This window comes from Taudactylus pleione, unplaced genomic scaffold, assembly GCF_031769625.1.
Source record: "Taudactylus pleione unplaced genomic scaffold, aTauple2 ptg000080l, whole genome shotgun sequence".
NCBI lineage: Eukaryota > Metazoa > Chordata > Amphibia > Anura > Myobatrachidae > Taudactylus > Taudactylus pleione.
In genome coordinates, this window is record NW_028284482.1 from 7,444,446 (window position 1) to 7,467,436 (window position 22,991).

The following is a 22,991-nucleotide window of genomic DNA, read 5'->3' on the forward strand; positions in this document are numbered from 1 at the left end:
CAAAGGTTCAACCAGACTCACCACCTGTGTCCCTCCAGCCTCCTGCCCATGTGTCACTCCTGCCTCCTGCTCCATGTCCCATCTATCCCTGTGTTTTTCTAGCTAAATACCCCGTGTCATCTCTAGGCTCCTGCTCCCTATTTCACCTCCAGATCCCTGTAACATTCCAACTTCCTGCCCTGTCTCCCCTCCAGTGCCCTGTGTCATACCAGCCTCCTGCCCTGTGTCACCTCCAGACCCCTGCGCCATGTTTCCTGCAGCCTCCTACTCCCTGTGTCACCTCCAGATCCCTGCAACATTCCAGCTTCTTGCACTGTGGGCCTGATTCAGACCCGGACGCTATTTGTGGACGGTCATTCCAAAAAAGGGGCCGGTTATTTAAATTGAGCGCTCGCTCTTTGCGGTTTGTTGACGCCTCTATGAGCAAGCGAAAAATGCGCTCGCTATTTTGTAAAGACGCCCCTTTGCCGTTCGCATCACATGTCATCTCCGGTATTTATTAGATTAATCGTGAACATCGAAAGGCATCTGAACTGCTCGCAGTGCTTGTGGTAGGATTTTCCTACTGCAATCACTGCGAGCAGTTCAGGCTAAAAGACAGCCAAGTGACGTGGTCGATGACGCTCCTTTACTAATTATGCACTCCCATTAAACGCCCTTTTTACCGTTAGGCACACCTGCGTTCGGATCTCCACTCCCCCGTTTTCAAGCACCTTCCCGTGTTACCACCCACAAACGGCACATTCTGTCAATCAAATTAGCAGCCCCTCGCTGTTTTGCGAGCGCACGATTTCCGACCGCAATGACTGTTTTGCGCATGCGCATTACGACCCATATGCATGCACAGTTGTGCGAACATCGCTCAGAGCGAACGAGCGGCCGCTTACGAGCAGCTCTGAATCAGGCCCTGTGTCTCTCCTGTCCTGTGTTGCCTCCAGGTCTGTTTCACCTCCAGCTCACTGTGTCATTCAAGCCTACTACTCCATATCATTCTAGTCTCCTGATCCCTGTGTCATCTGCTGCCCCATGTCACCTGAGCTTCCTGCCTTATGGCACTCCAGCCTTCTGCCCCCTTGTCTTTCCAGCCTTTCACCCCTTGCCTTTCCAGCCTTTTGCCCCTTGTCTTTCCAGCCCCTTGCACCTTATCTTTCCAGCCCCCTGCCCCTTGTCTTTCCAGCCCCCTTGTCTTTTCAGCCTCCTGCCCCATTGTCTTCTCAGCCTCCTGCCCCCTTTCAGCCCCTTTGTATTTACAGCCTCCTGCACCATTGTCTTTCCAGCCTCCAGCCCCTTTGTCTTTCCAGCCACCTGCCCCATTATCTTTCCAGCCTCCTGTCCCCTTATCTTTCCAGCCTCCTGCCCCCTTGTCTTTCCAGTCACCTGCCTCCTTGTCTTTCCTGCCTCCTGCCCCCTTTCTGCCCCTGTCTTTCCAGCCTCCTGTCCCCTTTCTGCCTCTGTCTTTCCAGCCTCCTGCCCCCTTGTCTTTCCAGCTTCCTGCCCCCTTATCTTTCCAGCCTCCTGCTCCCTTATCTTTCCAGCCACCTGCCCCCTTATCTTTCCAGCCACCTGCCCCCTTGTCTTTCCAGTCACCTGCCCCCTTGTCTTTCCAGCCACCTGCCCCCTTGTTTTTCCAGCCCTCCGACCCCTTGTTTTTCCAGCCTCCTACCCCCTTGTCTTTCCAGCCTCCTGCCCCGTCTTTCAAGCCACCTGCCCCTTCTCTTTCAAGCCCCCTGCACCCTTTCCACCCCCTTGACTTTCCATCCTGTGTCCCCCTCTTACCGTTTGCTGGACCGGGACTCCCGCAGCCGGCAGCTACTCTCTTCGGCAGGGAGTGCGACGTGACATCATGAGGTCAGCGTCGTGCTCCCAGCAGTCCTCCAGGTAGGAAGAACTGTTCCATGCCACTGAACTCTATGGTCTTGCTCGGCGGCACAGCGGCAGTTATGACGAGTCGTGACGGATGTGCGGCGTGGGCGGATGGTGGTACTAGGAGGGGGCAGGGCCCCCCAAGTGTCTGGCTTCTGCTCTGTAAGGAGGTAGAGTGGGAGGACTTACCTCCCAGGGCTTGTGCGTCGGCAGCGGCAGGAGTTAGGAGCAGGCGGGCCCCCAGAGTGGCCGGCCGCGGCTGTGTTAGGAGGCAGAGCGGAATGGCTTACCTGGGCCTGTGCAGCAGCAGGGGATAGGAGCAGATGGGCGGGCCCCTCGAGTGTCCGGGCCTGAGACTCCAGTCCCGGCAATCCCCCCCTGATGGCGGCCCTGCCTGCCAATAAATGGGAATTGGAAGGAGAAATGTTAGGGCATACTGTTCTTGCATGGTAAAATGAGTTAGATGGCTTTCATGTTCTCGATTACATGGTAAATATTGAATTATCACATTTAGGGGAAAGATGGGTGAATGTTAAGTGATCCATGCAGACTATAAAATACACAATTTTACGATTCCTTGACTCTAGGAGAGATTAACGCTTCCATGACAGTGGACCAGACATTTTATTAGTTCATCGTCAATGTTTCATTGTACATTTTATCCCAGGGGAAAATGTTTCATTATTCAAAATCAAATCAAAAATAAGGAGATGCTGGTCCTGATTTAAAAAAGACAGGTGGGACAATGTGATGTATGACCCACAGGCACGTGCGATCGGGTATACACACTGGGCCTGATTCAGACCCGCTCACTATCTGCGTACGCTCGCTGGATGTGTATAAAATTTGTCAAAGTGACACCACGGGATGCGAACTCTCGCCAAGGCATAAGCACGCCCACCATATCTTTGCGAGCGGCCACTTTTTCTGAGCGTACGCCCAATCGCACAGGCAGAGCCGCCCAAGATCACATGTCATCTCCAGGAAGTGTATTAAAAACATTGGTACATCGAACACCATCGAATGCTAACGCAGTGCTTGCGGTTGCTTTACCCTACCACAAGCATTGCGAGGTAATCAGTGTAAAAAAAAGGCAAGTGACATGCACTATGATGCTGCCTGTTAATTATGCATGCCTCAAAAACGGCGTTAGAACACTCAGGCACGCCTGCGTTTGCATCTCCAACCCCCCGTTATTAGTGTCCTGCCCCTGTTACCACCCACAAACGGCCTCTCCTGTCACTCATTACCCTGGGCTGCCTTTGCTGGGCGAGTGAGAGGGTTGCGATCACAGTGTGTAGTTCGCGCAGGAGCAGAACGAAGCGTGTGCATGCGCGTACACAGAACATCGGGTCACTTGCGAATGCACAGCATAATCCAGCAGCTCTGAATCAGGCCCACTATGCGATCCGCACAATATATATCATTCCTATATGTATCAGAACCATATATCGTGCAATGGATCACATAGTGTGTACCCAGCTTTTAGTGTTGGAGTGAGCTGCTTTTTTACCAAAATGGTAAATATCCGTGTGTTCTCGGGGGTTTACCTCAATACTAAGTATCCCCCGGATGTATGAAGGAGGGACCGCAGCAGGTATTGGAGATACCTGCTGCGATCCCTCCATTGCCGCTGGCAGCCGCCTCCCAGATAGGTTTCTATGGGGGATGCGATGCTGCCAAATGCGTCAATATCTGGCTGCACAGCTCAAAGTGGAAATATGGAATTCCAGGTTTTCCAGGTTGCCCAGAGCCAGCAGGAAATCAGCAACAAAGGAAGAATTTAAAACTCTCATTCACATGGTCTTCCAGGTGCTGATGCTGAATAGCGGTCAGCAAGTAGGCCCAAGTGACTGTAGTGCCAGGGACCAAGGGCTATGTCGGGAGAGCATGGCTGATTGTAAGCACGAGGAGTTCTGGGACCTTTTATGTCAATTACTTATTTTCTGTATCTTATTTTCAGTGTCCGCTGCCAGTAAAAAGACCCTGTGTAATCACCGGAAATATGCCTACCGAGTCCTTATTTTGATTACCCATTTTACAATGTGTATGTATATATATATATATATATGTGTGTATATATATATATATATATATATATGTGTATATACAGTTCAACAAAGACATAAAGTCCGGCACTCCTAGGTATAGTACGTAAATAACTTGCTGCGGTGCCCTCCTAGGTTGTCAGCCCATCCAGATACATAGAGGTGAAAATGAAGCGGCACTCAGCAGACTTGCAAGATGCACTTAAAGTTGGAATTTATTTTACAATTAACACAGATAGTGCTCGGTATTAATTGTATGTATGTCCGCAGGTATTTATAGCAGTTCTTTAGTCACCTTTAATATGTATGTATCCCTGAAGACGGGGGGGCCGTCCCCGAAACGTTGGAATAAATTACAACTTTTAAGTTGCAAGTCTGCTGAGTGCCGCTTCATTCTCATCTATATGTGTGTGTATATATATATATATATATATATATATATATATATATATATACACATAAATACAATAAAGTAAAAAGGGGCTAAACACTTAACCAAACACTGTACCTGCCCGACCGTTCTGGCTATGGGATTCAGCACAGCCTCGGGCACCCTGTGTGGACTCTGGGCCTGATTCTGACCCGCTCTGATGGTGCCCAAGTGCGCATGCGCACGATGGAGGCGGCTCCATCGTGCGCATGCACGAGACCCGAATAACGACGGCCAAGCCATTGTTAAGTGCATTCGATAGTGATTGACAGCACGCCCCCTTTGGTGGGCGTGGCTGCCCAGACGGAGGCGTTCCCATGGGAACACCTACAGTCTGGGTCCGGCCCCACTGACATCACTAGTGATGTCAGTGGGAGTGCTTTTGCCTCTGATAGAGCCAAAAGCACTCCTGGGCTTGCGACAGTGAGTCCCTACCACAAGGGTCTCGTCGCAAGCCCGATGGTCGCGATGGTCTTGACCATCGCGACCATCTTCCTGCCTGCTTGCTATAGCTGTGGGTGGTCACTCACAGCTGTGCGAGCGGGCAGGAGGCCGTTAAAAAAAAAAAAATAGCCCAGCCCTGATTCAGAGCGAGCGCTCTGTCAGAGCGTCCGGCTCTGAATCAGGGCCTATATTCTCCCAGAAGCATATGGAGAATCTCAGTGTATGGGACACTGCCCTCTGTTATATTCAGTTCACTTTCCAATATGGCTAAAGTCACTAGGGATCCTGTGCTACTGAGAGTCTGATAGGCAGATCGCATTTCCCATTACATTCATGGAAAATGCGATCTGCTTACTAGAAATGTGATAATTAGGGCTTGGAGTAGAATTTTACGAATTCTACTCCAATTGCCTCTTAGTAAATTTAGGGTCTATTCGCAAGCCCAATAGTCGCAATGGTCTTGACCATCGCGACCATCATTTTGGCCGCTCGCTATAGCTGTGGGTGGTCACCCACAGCTATGCGAGCGGCCAGGAGGCCGCTCCAAAAAGGAGCAGGGAAGCCCCTGATTCAGAGCGAGCGCTCTGTCAGAGCGTCCGGCTCTGAATCAGGGCCTGTGTGTGTGCTCATAAGCAGCAGCTCTATGTAACGGATGTTGCTAAAGTAGATCCAAGTTGGAGAAAGGACCTCTGACATCACAACCATGTGACCGCTACGACAGGGCCGGTCAGCTACAGGGGTTACTATCCATGTGGACATAATGGGGGAATATAAACCTGTGGCGAGCAAAGCGAGCCACCGTGCCCGAAGCATAGTGGGTGAAGCGAGCCCACAAGGGGACACTTTTGGCCCCCGTTTTGAACATTGCCCTGTCCCTTTTGCCACGGGTCACGTGGTTGTGACGTCAGAGGTCCTTTACAAGACCTCACATTAGACCTAACCTGTATGGGACTGCCTCTGAGACACACACAGTCTCAAAAGAAGTTATCAGCTCGCAATACAGCAGGGCAGTGAGCTCCACGGTAGCCGCTGCATATGGAACAGCTGAGCCGCCGGGGAGAACCAGAGTGCAGGCAGCGATATGCTGTTCTGCTCTCCTGTGTGGGGGCCCCCATGCATGGGGGCCCCGGGGCGACCACCCCTGCCGCCCCTCCTATAATCCAGCCCTGATCGTGTGGCACTGGTTGCAGCAGGACATGGGGAGGTTGGCTATGGATCCCTGTACTGGGTAATCAAGTAAGTAGAAGCTGAGTGAGATACTTGTGAGATGATGACTTCATCATCTCGTGAGACCAGAAAGTTCTCGGCAGCTGTGTGGTCACCAAATAGGAAGGAAGAAGAATCCTACCGAATAACTCCCCTCCTCCTACTCCTGCCTGCTGCAGTATAGTGGAAAATTATATGAAACACTTTTAAATAAATGCAAAAAAAAACTTATGACGGCTGGGCACTGGTGTGCTCTGGACCCCATGGCATTTCCTGGCCCAATCCAATTTGCTGTTTCCATCCTGGAGGAAAACTGTGTGAGTGGACCAGAGGTAAGCGTAAGGCTTCGCCAAGACTTTATTGTACATTATGGGTTGGATGTTTGTCATATTAGAGGTTAAAAATGTAGAGCTATTCATGTTTTGCAGATATTTCTGCATGCAGTTATCTCATGGTCAGACGCCTTTCCCAATGGCCCTTTTATGCCTTGTTCTACTTGCACCAGACGTTTTAGTATCCTGCCCCAGTTTGGAAACTGTGAATGTCCTGGAGGGGTAAGTGCAATTAAGGCCTAGGGATTGGTTTGTAAACAGGTATTTGCCATAGAAAATGGTCCTCAGACTGCACACCCACACCCCTACCACATTGGTTTAGAGCATGGAGTCTGGCATTGTAATATGCACAAAAGTCAGAGACACAATATAGGTAAGTCCTGCAAATATTTAAACTGTGTAGTGCAGCTTTGGTTCATTTTGGGGACGTGGGTCCCCCTGGATTGCTTTGGTTGATCTGCTTCACCGCATTATAACACAATTTTCCTTAACACATTTTAACGCTTCACTGTCTGTTTTTTATATATGTATTTCACTTTTTTATTTTTATTCTTTATATGCAGCTGCGGCTGCTCTTAACTATTTCCTTTACACTTCACTATTCTTATTAGAGCGGTGCCTTGGGGTGGCTTAGCTTGCTAGTTTGGGGGTGTCCTGCACTCTGGATTTGAACCCTAGTATATTAGGGACCTACCCGGATGTGGTGGGTAGGCCCATAACCTTGGCCAAGATTATGCCAAAAACCTCTATTTATTGCAAAATGTATTTATATATATTCAGTTAATTTGGAGTTGTGCACTTCTATTTCTTTTTTTGTATATATAAAAACAGGTAGATGCCCAATAAAAAGTACCAAGGTAAATACCAATTTCCTATGGAATTGCATGAAAATGTGGTACTTTACTAGGGAAATTTGTACTATTATGTAAAGGTTACCATGGTACTTTTTGGTAAGGGTTGGCATGGTATATTTGGTGAGACTTGGAAGTACTAAGGAGGGAAACATATGAAACCTTTTAAAGAGAACAATTCCAGAAGTTGGCCATAGCAACAAATCAGATTATAGATCTAATTTTATAGACTGTACTGTGGGCAACTACTCCACTTGTCCTCTTTAGAAGGTTTGATACATCTCTCCGTAGTCACAGTAATGTGTAGTTATATACTATGACAAGTGACAATTAGGATATAAACTGCAGGGTCTGCTTTGTGCTGCCATTAGAAATAGTAGATGATGGGTATTGACTCTGATTCCACTTAGAGCCAAAACGTCATCCTCACGGCATCGGATTCTCGCGAGTTTTGGATTCTATATAAGGCATCATGGACAGGACTTGGCGCCATTTCCTTGTTAAGCACGCTGCTGTATGCTGTGCTTAACTCTGCTGTATAAGCAAGCTGTGCTGTACTGTGTGTGTGTATGTATATATATATATATATATATAATATAGGGGTGCATGCTGCTGTACTGTACTCTGCTGTATATGCTGTGTTGCTTAGTTAATGTGTATATAGGGGGGTGCATGCTGCTGTGCTGTACTCTGCTGTACAGGCTGTGTCCAGACTCCAGACTCACAAGCTACAAGTGGCTGTGCTTCTTAGTCAATGTGTATCTGGGGTGCACACTGCTGTGTGCTACACTGTACTCTGCTGTATTGGCTATGCTGTGCCCATTAGTAAGACATTCATGTGCACTGCATATTGTATATAAGCCCTGTGACTCCACTTCACGCTGTTTGAATTGACCTACGTCTGTGATATCAAAAAATTCTATTTTATAATCAAATTGTTTGAACTGTTTTGTGCGCTTTGTTTTGCTCACGTGCATATATAAGACCTGGGCTCCAGTACACACAGGAATACAACTGTGCCATAAAAAAAAAATTGTATTGTTTGTACTGTTTGGTGCGCTTTGTTTTCTTCACGTGCATATATAAGTCAAGCAGTGATCTGAGAATTGAAAAATGGATAACGTTGCATTTAGAGAAGATGCGCAACCAAATACTGTCACTGCAGCTGCTGCCACCAGTAATGATGATGACACTAGTCCTTCAATGTCTTCTACTAAAGCCGATGCTCAAGGGCATAAAGGGTCTAATTCAGTGCATCTATATTTAGTTATTTATTTTTTCTTAACGCGGTGCAGAGTTTTCAGTGCTGAAAACCCTGCGACCACTTTTTTTTAATTGGATACCGTGGGTATCGGGAGCGCGCATACCCCTTGTGAGGGCCGCAAGGTTTTTTACCTCGTTAAACCTCACACCGAATTGAATATGCCCCTAAGTGTGTTCACGAGTGGGATGTGTGAGCCTGACCTTTCTGATACTGTTGTACTTGCAGAAAAGCTGCCTTCCACCATTTATGCTCCCTGTGCAAATTTGGGAATGAGTAGCACACATATAGCCAGAGGCGCCAAGAGCTGTGTGGGGCCCAGGTGAAAGGGGAATGGCCTCATCCTTAGGGAAAAAAAGATACAAAAAAAACATTTTGCGGAGCTGTGAACCCCCTCAGCCCGGCACATCAGTGACCGCTCCCCCCACAGGCATAGGAGACTGCTGACGTCGACACTAATGAGGATGGTAAGGATGAGGATGTTGTTTGTGTAAGTCAGGCAACAGTAGAAGCTGCTCTTGGTCATCATAAGAGGAAGGCCATTGTCATGCCTGGGCATAGGACCAACAAATGCACGGCTTATATGTGGAATTATTTTTACCCAAATCCTCAATTGTCAAGCCATCTGGAGCGTTTGTAAAACCCCAATAAGTAGAGGTAGGGATGTTAACCATCTGGGGGCATTTTTTTTTAATAAAATTAAATATTTTCAACTAATAATGATACTACTTGCTGCTGATCCTCATCACCGACACATCCTTATATCAGGACTTCACAAGCCACAACAGATATGCATTTTAAGCTGGGTACATGTAGTGCCCCAGAGCTTGATAAATGTATATGGGTCTCTTTAAATGATCATGCAAGTTCAGAAAGCACTTAACACAAGAGTTTTTACCTGCCCCTGCTGCTCACTGGTTCTTGCAACTGTCAGTCAAGGAGGGATAGGCTGAGAGAGATTTGCCAGCTGAAATCTCGTGAGATCTGAAGAGAACTCCCTGGAAGCCTTTGCTGAGGAGAGCACGTGCAGAGATGTGTGAGACATTTGGTGTTGGATACAGCAGTTGTTTCTGAGGAAAAGACAAGCAGGAGGCTAATTGGGAAAGAGCAGTGTACTGAAAAGTTTCCCATGAGTATAAGGCAGAAATTGAGGTGTTAGCTGCAGAGAGGCACCTGTGGTGAGTCTGACTACTAATTCCTAGAAGTTGTCAGAGCTCATGCAGCAGTGTGGCACCACAAGCCCCAGCCAGCATGAGGTCGTAAAAGCACAGGGTATGTAGCACCAATATGAAGATATCTCTGTTCCAGAACTGTAATTTAGACTGCACCAGACTAAAATGATGTTGTTGTTAACTCCAGCCATTTGGAGACGGTTAGGACTAGACTATAGAGCGCAGATGGACCTGTGACGTCACACCCACGTGACCCGGCCTGAAAGGGGGAGGGGCGGGGATGGTAACGGGGGACCAAAAGTGTCCGCTTGCCACGCTTCTGGCAATTATTTGTTCCCCCTCTATGCCCTAGTGGATGGTAACGCAGGAGCGGTCCAGCCTCCTGCAGCGGTCACGTGGTGGATACGTCACAGAGGTCCTTTTTCCAACTTGGAAATAGCAGCAACCATTTGGAGACAGTGAAGGCAAGATCAAGGATCAGCCATTTTGTTTGATGCAGATACTGTCAGAACCTTAGGGGTAAATTTAATAAAGTGAGTGTTTTTAGAAGTGAGTTTTAAAAGTGATGTTGCACATAGCAACCAATCAGATTCTAGCTATTATCTTCTAGAAGGTGTTAGTTAAATGTTAAGTAGAATCTGATTGGTTGCTATGGGCAACATCACTATTAAAACTCACTTCTAAAAACTCTCACTTTAGTAAATTTACCCCTCACTGTGAGTTGAAGGATAACAAAACTCAGACTGTATTAAAGTGCTATTTAACTACAAAGCAGTAATAGTGTGCAAAAGCAGTATACAGCCTTCTTCCTGCAAACCAACAAGAGTTAAGCATGTACATTCTGCCTCCTATTCAAGCAGTAAGTCAGTTAAGGATACTTTGTGACTGTTGACCACTTGCCTGGCACGGTCGTATCAGATACGACCTCGTCAGGCTGGGCTTTCCCTGACATGGTCTTATCTGATATGACCAGTTAGAAATGCCCACTAGGCGGCTGTGGGAAGCTAATCTTCCGGCAGCCGCCTACATCAGAGGGACCTTCTGGTCCCTCTGCAAGCATGGCTGCCTCTATAGCGTGTCCCGATCACTGCTGGCCACAGTGATCGGGCACCGTCGGCAACCCCCCTCCCATAGAAGCAGCAGTGCTGCTGCTGTGACCCGATCACTATGGCCAGCAGCGATCGGGCAGCCATCTCCACCCCCTTCAGTAAACGGCAGTAGCGGCGGCTCTGGCAGCCGCTGCTGCTGCTATGTATCCGGGCCGCCAGCGGGACACCCTCACGCTGCGGCTCCGGAACTACAGTGATCACATAGTGATCACTGTGTGTGAAGGAGCAGCGGCGGCAGCTCTGGTAGCCGCCGCTGCTGCTATGTATCCGGGCCGCCAGCGGGACACCCTCCCGCTGCGGCTCCGGAACTATAGTGATCACTGTGTGTGAAAGAGAGGCGGCTCTGGTAGCCGGCGCCACTGCTATGTATCCGGGCCGCAAGCGGGACACCCTCCCGCTGCAGCTCCGGAACTATAGTGATCACAGTGTGTGAAGGAGCAGCAGCCGCGGCTTTGGCTGCTGCTTCCAGTTCCAGGTAGCCCAGCACACTCCATCCGGCCTCAGCTCCTCCCCAATGATGCCCAATTTTATAAGGGCTATTATATATATATATATATATATATGTATATGTGTGTGTGTACATACATACATATGTGTGTATATATATAATATATATATGTGTGTGTATATATATATATATATATATACACGTGTTTTTGTGTGTGTGTGTGTATATATATATATATATATCTGTATACATATATATATATCGATAGATATCACAGCCTCTGAATAGGGATGGTAGCCGACCATCGATGGTTTGTGGACCATCGATGGTATGACTGAAAACAAGTGGTTTGCCATTGCTGGTGACTATCAATGTTGCACCATCGATGGTAACCCTCAATCGATGTTTAGGAAACAGCAGTTGTGGTCTACACAGATCTCGACCAATCGCTAAAGAATTGATGGCTTCTAACGATGGTTGAACCATCGATGGTACAGCTTTCCTTTTTCCTTTAAAAAATTGTAAGACCCCCCTAAAGTTGTAAAAACATGGGGGAACACTATGGGTACCCCCGTTTTAGCCTTTAAATGAAAGTCGGGGATTTAAATAGCCGCAGCAGGTGTTTTTTTTCCCGACATTGAAGAAGTGTTGCAGAAGAGCACTTAGGTTATTTTTTTCGTTTTTTTAAGTGGTCCCATCAAATTTGGGGTACATGAAAATGGGTACTAGCATATTTTTAAGTCCCTAAAGTATATTTTTTAAAATTCTGCATTTGTGCACCTGCCGCTATAATTCTATTCTAGAAAACATCTGCCGCATACATGCAGAATAGCCCTGAACCTATTTCCCTATTGTTATACAATTTTTTCCCAATTTTCTTTTTCACCCCAATTTTTTTATTAATTTTTTGGGGTGTCCCTATTTTTTTTAAAAAACTTTTTTTGACACAGTTCTTTTTTAAATGTCATTCCCAGAGGTGCAGGCTATTTTTTTTAAGCCTGCACCCCTAAACCCCAATTCTGCACTTTTTTTCGACACCTATTCAATGGTGAAAAGTTATCCCTGTTTTTTATCAAAGACTTTTCAAAACTGCGATAAGTCTTTGAAATTGAATACGGTGTAAAAGTAAAACCTGCGATAATGACGTCATACCTCCGATATTAACGCAAAAATGATGTTTTCGCTCCCATATTGAATACCCCTGATAGTAATATCATTGTAGGAGCATTAAGCTTTCTGCGGGATCTGCTTATTTCACCTGTTCGTTAAAGGAACTATTGTCTGTCGCCACTTAACCTTAAACCTCTGGTGAGAGACTGAGATATTGTGCAGGACTTTATTGCTACTATGGGAAAGGATACACAACAGTGACTTCATCTTCCTAAAGGGTATTGTACCTCCGCAACATAAGACTATTTGCGCACCAGGATACACTTCACCAAATTGCTAAAGTGTTCAGGGTTTAACTAAGCCACGTCTGTGCTGGAAAGTAGCTCTGGAACCTGCTTGTAACACCATTGTGAGATATCTGAAGAAATTTGCCTCTATCTAATTTAACTGCTAGGTTAGTCATTTATTGAAGTGTCGAAGTACTTGTATGTTGAAATTTATATTTCCTTGTCCATAGACACTTATTTGCCAACAAACAAGTTATTGAATTGTCCAAAGAAATGTTGTTGTCCATAAAGGTGTTATTGAATGTGTTATGTACAGGTTGTCTTTAGCCATCTTAACCTCTTTTGATCCAGAACAAAAAAGGTTAAAGGATATCTATGTTGATTATTGAGTTGGGAGTAAATAAGCTTTGCCAGTACCATTGCCTCTCTGTCACTTATATTAATTTTCATATCAGTTGAATCTAAAATTGCGAGGAAGGAGGAAATCCGCGTTGAAGAACGAAAGTGATTCTTGGCATTGTAGTCACTCCTTTCCTCCAGAGTGTTACATACACACATGTTGATATATTGTTCGTTCCGACAACAATCTATTTATCGCTAGTGCACTGGCAGGTGTGTACTGGTCCACTTCTCCACACTTTTCACTGCTTGATAAATAGACCCCTATGTGAGCAAGAATTTCCTTATTCCTGCTTTGTCTATAAGTTAGAGAGAGAATCGTTCTATGCAATACGTATGTACAATAAAATGTCCCGCAATTATAGCAACAAATGTCACTTACAAAATGCATAATGAATTGTAAATAAAGCCCCAAGAGCGAGTCTTAAAAGCAAAGCAGTAGCTTTGTAAGCCCTGCTCCCTGGCAGGTTGCAGGTTAAAATTTAAAACTACACCCGCAGTCAGTGTAAAGCCCGGTGAGCTTTACATTGACTGCGGTGCTGTTTTAAATTCTCACCTGCAATTCTCAGAGAAGTTGTGGCTTCGTAAATAACACCCTTGGACATTTATCTAATGTCCAGGTAACTAAATCATTTGCCGTTTTACAACAGACCTCCATCAGGGAAGCTGTGTTGTTACTAGAGATGTGCTGGTCCGGTTTCCAGAGAACCAACAACAACCGAATTTAGGAGTTCCGAGTAGGGATGAGTGGGTTCGGTTCTCGGAGAACCAAACCCACCCGAATTTCGGGGATCTTGAGGTTTTGCCTCAAGCGGCCATTTTTGAAAATCCCTTTGCCTTCAATGGGCAAAGCGCTGATTGGCTGACAGAGCCGTCTGCCATGGCTCTCAGCCAATCAGCGTTAAGCCCATTGAATGCAGGGAAAAAACAAGTTAAAGAAGATGGCGCTGGTTCCCGTGGCCGGCACCCCCCGCTGCCGACACACCAGCTGTCGGCACCCCCGCTGCTGACACCACCAACAGCCCCGTTGCTGACACCATTGGCTACCCCATGCTGCTGGCACCCTGCATTGAGAACACCCCTGCACTGCCAACAGCAAACCTGCACTGAGGACACCGCTGGCACCCCCGCTCTGCCGACAGCATCGGTACCCTGCACTGAAGACCCTGCCAGCACTCCCACACTGCCATTCCATGTGCAGAGGACACAGTCAGCAACCCCTGCACTGCCGACACAGTCAGCAAACCTGCACTGAGGACACTGCTGGCACCCCTGCATTGCCGACAACGCCAGTACCCTTCACTGAGGACACTGCCAGCACCGCAGCACTGCCATCCCATGTACAGAGGGCACAGTCAGCAACCCCTGCACTGCCTACACTGCTGTCACAGTAAGTGTACTTTTGGTGTATCCAACCCACACTGTTTCCAACCTGCACTGCATACAACCCACTATGTATCCCGTACTGTATTCAACCCACACTCCAGCCAGTCTCCACTGTATCCAACCCACACTGTATCCCGCACTATATCAGACCCGCACTGTATCCAACCCACACCGTATCCCACAATATATTAGACCCGCACTGTAACCGACACTGTATCTCACAATTTATTAGACCCGCACTGTAACACTGTAACCCACACCGTATCCCGCAATATATTAGACCCGCACTGTAACCCACACTGTATCCGACCTCCACTGTTTCTGACTCGCAGGTATGGAAGGTACGGAGCACTGTTTTTAATGGTCAGGGAGATTTTGGGGAACTGTTCAAGAAAAAGTCTGATTGATAGGGGCTTTACAAGGGTCAGTCATTGGTGGACCGGCACCCCCATGAGGAAAATACAGATTGGGCAGTGACAATAGGCATGTGCTGGGGGTGACTAATTGTTTTGAGAGAGGCTATTCCATGCACGATGTCAGTTTTTAGTAAATTTCTGTGTTGCATTGTTACTTTCTATTGAACATACTTGTGAGTTGGTTTGGCGAACAATATTGTGTGAGGTGGTCATAATTTACTGGAAATAAATGTTATTGAGGTTAATAATACTGTAGGGACAAAAAAGGCCCAAATTATGTGATTTTAGCTGTTTTTATAATTTTTAAAAAAAAAAATCCAGAACCAAAACCGAAAAACAAAACACAAAGGAAAAAAATCCAAAACCAGATTCAGATCCAATACCAGGGGAGATCCAGATCCAAAACATGGGGATCAGTGTACATCTCTAGTTCCGAGTCGAACCAAGTCCGAGATTGGAATCACTTTGGGGTTCAGAGTCGAACAGAGTCCCGGCTCGGTTTCGCAGTCAGCTCGGAATTCGGATTTAAAAATCAAACTTGGGTTTAGGACTGTAGACAGGTCCAAATTACATTGTATTAGCTGGGTTTTTTGTTAAAATACAGATCCAAAACACGAGGGTGGTTTTGCAAAACTAAAACCCGAAGATTAATCCAGATCCAAAACCAAAACAAGGGAGTTTGTGCGCATCTCCAGATGTACTGTACTGCCACTGACTTATATTTTTGCTCTTTTATCATTTTTATTTCTTCAATTGTTTTAGTGCTTGGTCCGAAACTTATAAAGTAAAGCTGCATGCACACGGTATGATCTGCACAACTAACCACATCGCTGAAAGATTTCCCTTGAACTTTTCTGTAGTGCAGGACAAATGATATTGGATGTACACACTGAAATATATCTATTATAGATATCTTTCAGTGAAGTCATCCAGCTGCATCTCTGAACATGTAAATCTTGATGAAATTGTCCAAGATGGCCTGCATGTATGGACGACCATGGATATCGTTATCGCCCATGCGGGAATGCACATTTTTGGTTGTTCACTGCATAAAACTGAACGATATGAGTGATTTATCATTGAATGATATTGTTATCATTCATAGATATCGTACTGTGTGTACGCACCTTAAGTTATCTCCAAAGTTAGAAATCCTATATGTCTCGGTTTTCCTAGGACATTCCCTTTTCTCTCATCCAAAATCTTAAAATCACAGAACTTGTTTTATACTTATTAGGTCGATAAAATTATTTTACCTCATTTGGTAAATGTGTCTGTAGTAAGGTTCTGGGTGGATTTAATTATTTTATATTGATATTATTTTAAAAATAACTTGAAAAGAGAGATTTTATTTATATATATATATATATTTAATATATTAAAAACAAATATATAAATACAGATGTGCCCAGCTTGTTTATTGCTCATAGCGCGCCATTCAGGCCTCCTGTGTCGCACCATGGAACGTTACGTGATAGCTGTACTGTGGTGTACCGTGGTATTCTACAACGAAAGATAAGCCATGGCATGTAATACACTGCTTAACCTCTAGGTGGCGAGTGCTCCACTGATAAAATTTGTACTGTGGTGGGATGTTGAGAGAAATGCTTTCAGTTCAGTAGAGTTCTTTAAAATAACTGAACTTCAGTTGCTCTGTCATTATGTAATGCTTTATTGGGACTCGGTACAGTAATATGCATCTACTGTAGGGTCACTTTTAGGGGCATGGACTTTGCAGCACAGTAATAGAGATGAGTCCACATACATCTATCCTCCATACGATATAAGTTGCTCCACACATAGTGCAGGAGTGCTGTGTGACTCGGTTGCGCCGAGCATCTTTTATGCATCTATGTACCTTCAAATGTGTCTTATTAGCACAAGCAGCTTCTGCTGATTAAAATGATATGCAGCATGCCTATATTCTGTGAGTGCAGGTGTATTTGCAAGCAAATCACTATGTTAAAGTGTTACAGACGCTATTAGTGTAACGTAATGTTTTGCGTGCAGATACACCTGCATTGGCTTACAGAACATAGGCATGCTGCATATAATTTTAATCAGCAGAAGCTGGTTGTGCTATCAATTTGATTTGCTGTATGATTCAGATGCATTTGAAGGTAAAAAATTGCATAAAAGACGCTTGCGCTACCGAGTCACACCATGGCATGGCGTGACTAGATGGTCTGTCTAACATGCAAGGAGGCTGGATGTATGAGGACTCATCTGTATATGTATTTGTATAAATAACAGAATTCACACACACCACCAAGTGATTTATTTTTAATCTAGTAGTGAACATTTATAAACTAAAGAAGAAAAAAAAACTCCCCTTCCATGATTTGAACGCCGGACCCCCACGGTGCAAGGTGCAGACCTTAACCACTCTAGCCATGTTGAGAGCTGCACTTGTTATGTATGTGATGTGGTGTACAAATTAAATCAGGCAATGTGTACAATGTAGTCGCTGATGCTGTAACGTAACGTATCAAGTGCAGATACACCCGCAGTGGCTCACAGAACATAGGCATGCTGCATATCATTTTAATCAGCAGAAGCTGCTTGTGCTATCAATTCGCATTGCTGTGTGATTCAGATGCATTTGAAGGTAAAAAGTTGCATAAAAGACACCCGTGCTACCGAGTCATGCCTTATTAGTACAGTACATATAAACACATTTATCATGTCTCAGTGGAAGCTGTGCATGCCTGTGACCCCTGTCTGAGCCCATGAGACAAATAAAAAAAATATATATATATATATATATATATATATATTTTAACAGTACAGGACTCACACACATTCTGTACTGTTATTATTTAATACTTTATTACACATTCTTCTACAGCCCTGATTCCATGACCAAAATACTATACTATAGTGTACCGAATCACAGTGGGCGGTAATACAGAAAATATATTGGACAGCAGACGCATGTCCTGTGTAGTTTAGGAAAAGTGACACCTGGTGGACAAAATTGTATTACACGATATGACTTTTTTCCAGTGCTACGCTACATTCTGTTAAGAAACCTTTTGGGAGGCGTGACTCAAGGCTACTGTGTGGCGCGAGATTCAAGGCGCGCTACATGGCTGTATGGAGCAACAAAATAGCTGGGCGCATCTGTAACTATATAATACACATAAATGCATGCCTGTCAACTGTCCTGATGGGAGACGGTCAGTATCCTGACCGCGGGGATTCCGGTGGTCAGAATCCCAGCTCTGGAATCCCAACACCTGTTGGAATCCCAACACCTGTCAGAATCCCGATGCTGGCATCCCAACCGCAGGAATCCTGAAGGCAGTGCCGGATTAACAATGGGACGGATGGAGCTGCAGCTCCAAGCCCTCAATGAAAAGGGGGGCAATATAATATATAGACTAGGTAGGGGGAGCACACTAAAATACAAACTAGGTAGAGGGCACAAAAAGTAATATTTAGTCTAGGTAGGGGGGCACAATAATATACAGACTAGGTAGGGGGGGCACACTAAAATACATAAAAAGGGAGGGGGGGAGAGAGAGAGGGGGGGGGTCCAGGTGTGGATGGTGCTGCACAGTACAGTAGGGGTACCTGATCCTACTATTGGATAGATATGGTAAGATTGGAGGGTACGTGCGCTCCTTGGTTGTGTGTGTGTGTGTGTATTGGTGGGGAGAGGGAGGAGGGAAAAAAACGGGGGGAGGTTGGGGGGAGCAGATGGCTGTGTGTTGTGGTGGATGTGTTGTTGTAGAACAGAAATACTGGAGGCTGGATGGGTGGTGGAAGAAACAAATACGTTTATTTGTATCTGTGTGTGCACATAGGGGGTGGTAGTTGCTCAGTAGGAGGCATAGTGCTCCTGGAGGATAAATGTCTCTTAGATGGTTCGTGGCAGCACACACTGCCCAGTTGGTGATTTGGGGTGACAGGGCGTATCCACAGTGTGGGGAGTAGGGTCAACCCTTTCAGGGGGCTCCTTGACATGCGGTCCTGACTACTGCATGCTTCCCTGCTGGACCTATGGTCGACAAACTTCTGAACTGGGATGCCCTGTTGGAGGTGATCAGGGGTGCTCCCACTTTGCGGCGTCCCGCACTGGTGAGGAGAATGGGTGCTGACCTACCTGTAGGTGCCCAGGTCCGTTGGTGTGGGATCAGTTCTTCTCAAAGTCCAGTATGATGCCGCGGTGGGGGATGTGCACTGTTTCAGTGGCTCACGTCCATGGATGCAGTGCAGGTGAAACCTGTGCTGCGTGAGGTGGTGTGATGAGCGCGTGCAGCGCTGTCGTTTGGCAGAGGCTGAGGCTGGTGTGAGTGGGGACCAGCGTCCGGTTAAGCGCCGCTGCTGCCGTTCAAGTGCCCGGATTGGGGCGGATGTAGATGGGTTCAAGATGGGTAGGTGTCTGGGGCTCTCCAACGTGTTTCGGCACAGGTGCCTTCTTCAAGGAGGTGTGAGATAATCAATGCTTCTGAGGTACTTATGTAGTGCACTTCTGGGGGTGGGGGTATGGTCAGGTGACTCAAGGGGCCAATGGTGTGTTTGAGAGGTAATACAGTGCAGGTGTGTGCAGGGATTTGCTGAATGGTGATGAGGTGCAGGTGTGTGTAGGGGCTGGTTGGAGTAATGAGTGTAATCCGTTTAAACCAATGGTGTGTTTGAATGGTAATGCGGTGCAGGTGTGTGTAGGGACTTGCTGAATGGTGAATGGTGATGAAGTGCAGGTTTGTGCAGGGACTGGCTGGAGTGATAAGTGAACGTGCTAAAGTCTGCTTAGACGCTGGCCAACCCCTCCGAACCGCATCATAGAGGACAAAAAGCGACTCCGACTTACGAAGGGAAGCAGTCCTGTCAACATAGATGCGGAGAGCCCTAACCACATCCAAGGTAGAAGAACCAGAGTCCTCCACCAACAATGGTACCACAATAGGCTGATTGATATGGAAAGCCGACACGACCTTTGGAAGGAAGGCGGCTATCGTCCGGAGTTCCGCTCTATCCGCATGAAACACTAGGTAAGGAGGTTTATAGGAAAGAGCCCCCAATTCCGAAACCCTTCGAGCCGAAGCGAGAGCCAGGAGGATTACCGTCTTCGAAGATAGGTACTTAAGATCAACCTCCTCCAAAGGTTCAAACATGGGCGACTGAAGGAACAGAAGAACTAGATTAAGATCCCATGGATCAATTGGATGTACAAAAGGAGGTTGCATGCGCAAGACCCCTTGAAGAAACGTCTGCACCTCAGGAATGAGGGCCAATTTCCTTTGAAAGAAAATGGAAAGGGCAGAAACCTGCACCTTTAAGGTTCCCAGACGAAGGCCAGAATCCAGACCCGTCTGAAGGAAAAGCAGAAAACGGGATAAGCGAAAGGTCCTAGACGGAAGATCCCGACTGGAACACCATGAGATATAAGCACGCCAGATGCGATGATAATGCGCAGCCGAAACTGTTCTCCTGGCGCGTAGCATGGTGGGAATAACCGCGTCTGGGATACCTCTACGTCTTAGGATATCGGTTTCAAGAGCCACCCCGTTAAACGTAGCTGCGCTAAGTTGGGGTGTATGAAAGGACCCTGCTGTAGAAGATCCGGGCGCAGAGGAAGGGGCCACGGATCGTCTGATAATAGGGACCGAAGGTCCAAGAACCAACTTCTCCGAGGCCAGTTCGGGGCCACGAGAATTACCGAGGCTGACTTCTGTTTTATTCTTTTTAGAAGACGAGGAAGAAGGGGAATCGGAAGGAAAAGGTAAACGGAGTCGTAGGTCCACGGACTCGTCAGAGCGTCTACTGCTTCCGCCTGCGGATCTCGAGTTCTTTGCTCTGGAGGTACCAGAGTCCAAACCGGTAATCAACTGGTCAGCCCAGCCGACCACTGCCTTGTTAACCCAAGCGGTAACAAGGGTGGGTCTAAGTTGTGCTGTGTGCGGCATTAAGGAGCTGTCAGATGCTTTTGGTTAAGCACTGTAAACTCCTTCCTGTAACCCAGGAGGTTAACAGGGTGCCAGTAACCCGGACCCCACCTTTAGAGAGGTGGTGAAGGGTACTTAAGAAAAAATGTAAAAGATGCTTAAAATAAGAAAGAAAAAACTAAAAATAAAATATATGAAATAAAAGAAATAAATTATGTGCTTGGTGGAGCACAGCAGGTTGTGACCAGCTCCAAGGGCACATTTTCTAAACTGAGGGCTGGTGGGGCATAGAGGGGGAGGAGCTTCACACTTCTAAATTTGAAAGTGCCGGCTCCAGCTATCCACGCCTCTATACCCCAGCGTAAGCACCTCCAGTGTCCCCTAGTGGATGAAAGAAAAAATATTTTTTTTTATTTTGTTTGGAGTGCACTTTGGGGGTTACAGCACCCTTTAACAGAGGAGCCAGCCGGCCCTTTACTTATGACACAGGCACACGCTTGGCGCTACTTTGTTGATGCACGTGCAGCCACAGTGCACACAATTCACAAACAGAAAATAATTTTTTATTTTGTTTGGAGTGCATTTTGGGGGTTACAGCACCCTTTAACAGTCAAGCCAGCCGGCCCTTTACTTATGACACAGTCGCACGCTTGACGCTACTTTGTTGATGCACGTGCGGCTACTGTGCACACAATTCACAAACATAGAAAGAAAAAAAAATTATTTTTTTTGGAGTGCACTTTGGGGGAGCACCCCTGATGCACAGATCACCCCCTGGACAACACTACAGCACCCCTCTAGGACTACAGCCTTTATGGGACACTGCACAACACAGTCCAGCCAGCCCCTATAGACTATGGAGTGGACACAGCCCCTGTGACTGCAACTGACTGCACAACACAGCCCAGGCCAGCCCCTATGACAGCAGCACAACAGCCGAGCCAGCCCCTATGCACAACACAGCCCAGTCAGCCCCTATGGACTGAGTGGTCACAGCCCCTATGGACAACAGCAGCACAGCACAGCCAGCCCTAGCTCCCACCTTCCCTCTTCACTGTCCACAGCCAGAGTGAGAAATGGCGTAGACGCGGACCTTTTATAGAATCTAAAACCCGCGAGATCCGGAAGGCGGGATGATGACGTTTTGCCTCGATTTCAGATCCGAGTCAGGCGGGAAAAGTCAAGCCTGACTCTGATACGACTCGGATCGGGGGGGGGGGGGGTCGGATTTCAGAAATCCGAACCTACTCATCCCTAGAAATAACTCACTGTTACAGATGTAAGTAGATACAGCAACCCCCCCCTCCCTCACCTCCAGCTCCCATACAGGCGGTAATTCTGCCACTGAGAGCGCCTCCACTTTACACTAGGCAGAAGCAGACAGATCTCACTATAGGAGGCCCCCTCCTCTCTTAATACGCCCCTGATAGTAAATGCTTACATATGTTAGGTTAATAACCTAATTACTAATTTATGTACGTTAGGTTAGTGTACCCCATGTTCTGAACGTTTACCGTACTCCTCATTGACTAAACACTGACAAGCCACTCCCAGAAAAAAGTTCTGCGTTGTTAGCCAATTAACTGCAATGGGGCTTCCCTGCTGAGAGGATCATGTGATCCCTCTCCGGGGGGCTTCAGAATGTCCAAAAGCCATTTGCGGCTTTTGCTGCATTGCACAACTGCAAAGTTGCACATGCGCAATACCCGCAAGGGATGCAATAACTTTATTTATTCCAGATGGCCGGGACAGGCTCTTACAGGAGACCTTGTTCTGGTGATTATAAACGGATACATCCAAGAGGAACAGGAATCCGTATTGCTAAGATATGGTTTCTTACATTTCAGGGGCAGACCGCATATTTCAATAAATATGCCCCTATAGCTAATAATAAGGTATGGTCTCTCCTTATAGAGATATTACATTCATGACATCACTAAGGGCTCTATTTATTAACTTTATTTTTACTAAAATAAAGTGAAAAAGGGTGTTTTCACACCCTTTTCACAGTCTTTTAATTTCACCTAAATTTACTAAGAGGCAATTGGAGTAGAATTCGTAAAATTCTACTCCAAGCCCTAATTATCACATTTCTAGTAAGCAGATCACATTTTCCATGAATGTAATGGGAAATGCGATCTGCCTATCAGACTCTCAGTAGCACAGGATCCCTAGTGACTTTAGCCATATTGGAAAGTGAACTGAATATAGCAGAGGGCAGTGTCCCATACACTGAGATTCTCCATATGCTTCTGGGAGAATATAGGACCTGATTCAGAGCCGGACGCTCTGACAGAGCGCTCGCTCTGAATCAGGGCTGGGCTATTTTTTTTTTTTT

At 46.4% G+C, this 22,991-nt stretch overlaps 1 long non-coding RNA gene across 2 annotated transcripts in view; it reads left to right on the top strand.

The window, feature by feature from the left end:
* The first annotated feature begins 9,472 nt into the window (after nucleotides 1-9,472).
* LOC148532277 (uncharacterized) overlaps nucleotides 9,473-22,991 on the top strand; it is a 147,848-nt gene continuing 134,329 nt past the window's right edge. The window contains exon 1 of one of the 2 annotated variants that reach the window (XR_015877757.1): nucleotides 9,473-9,707. This is a non-coding gene — a long non-coding RNA (uncharacterized LOC148532277). The remainder of the gene's footprint in view (nucleotides 9,708-22,991) is intronic. The other variant, XR_015877758.1, reaches the window with a different exon arrangement.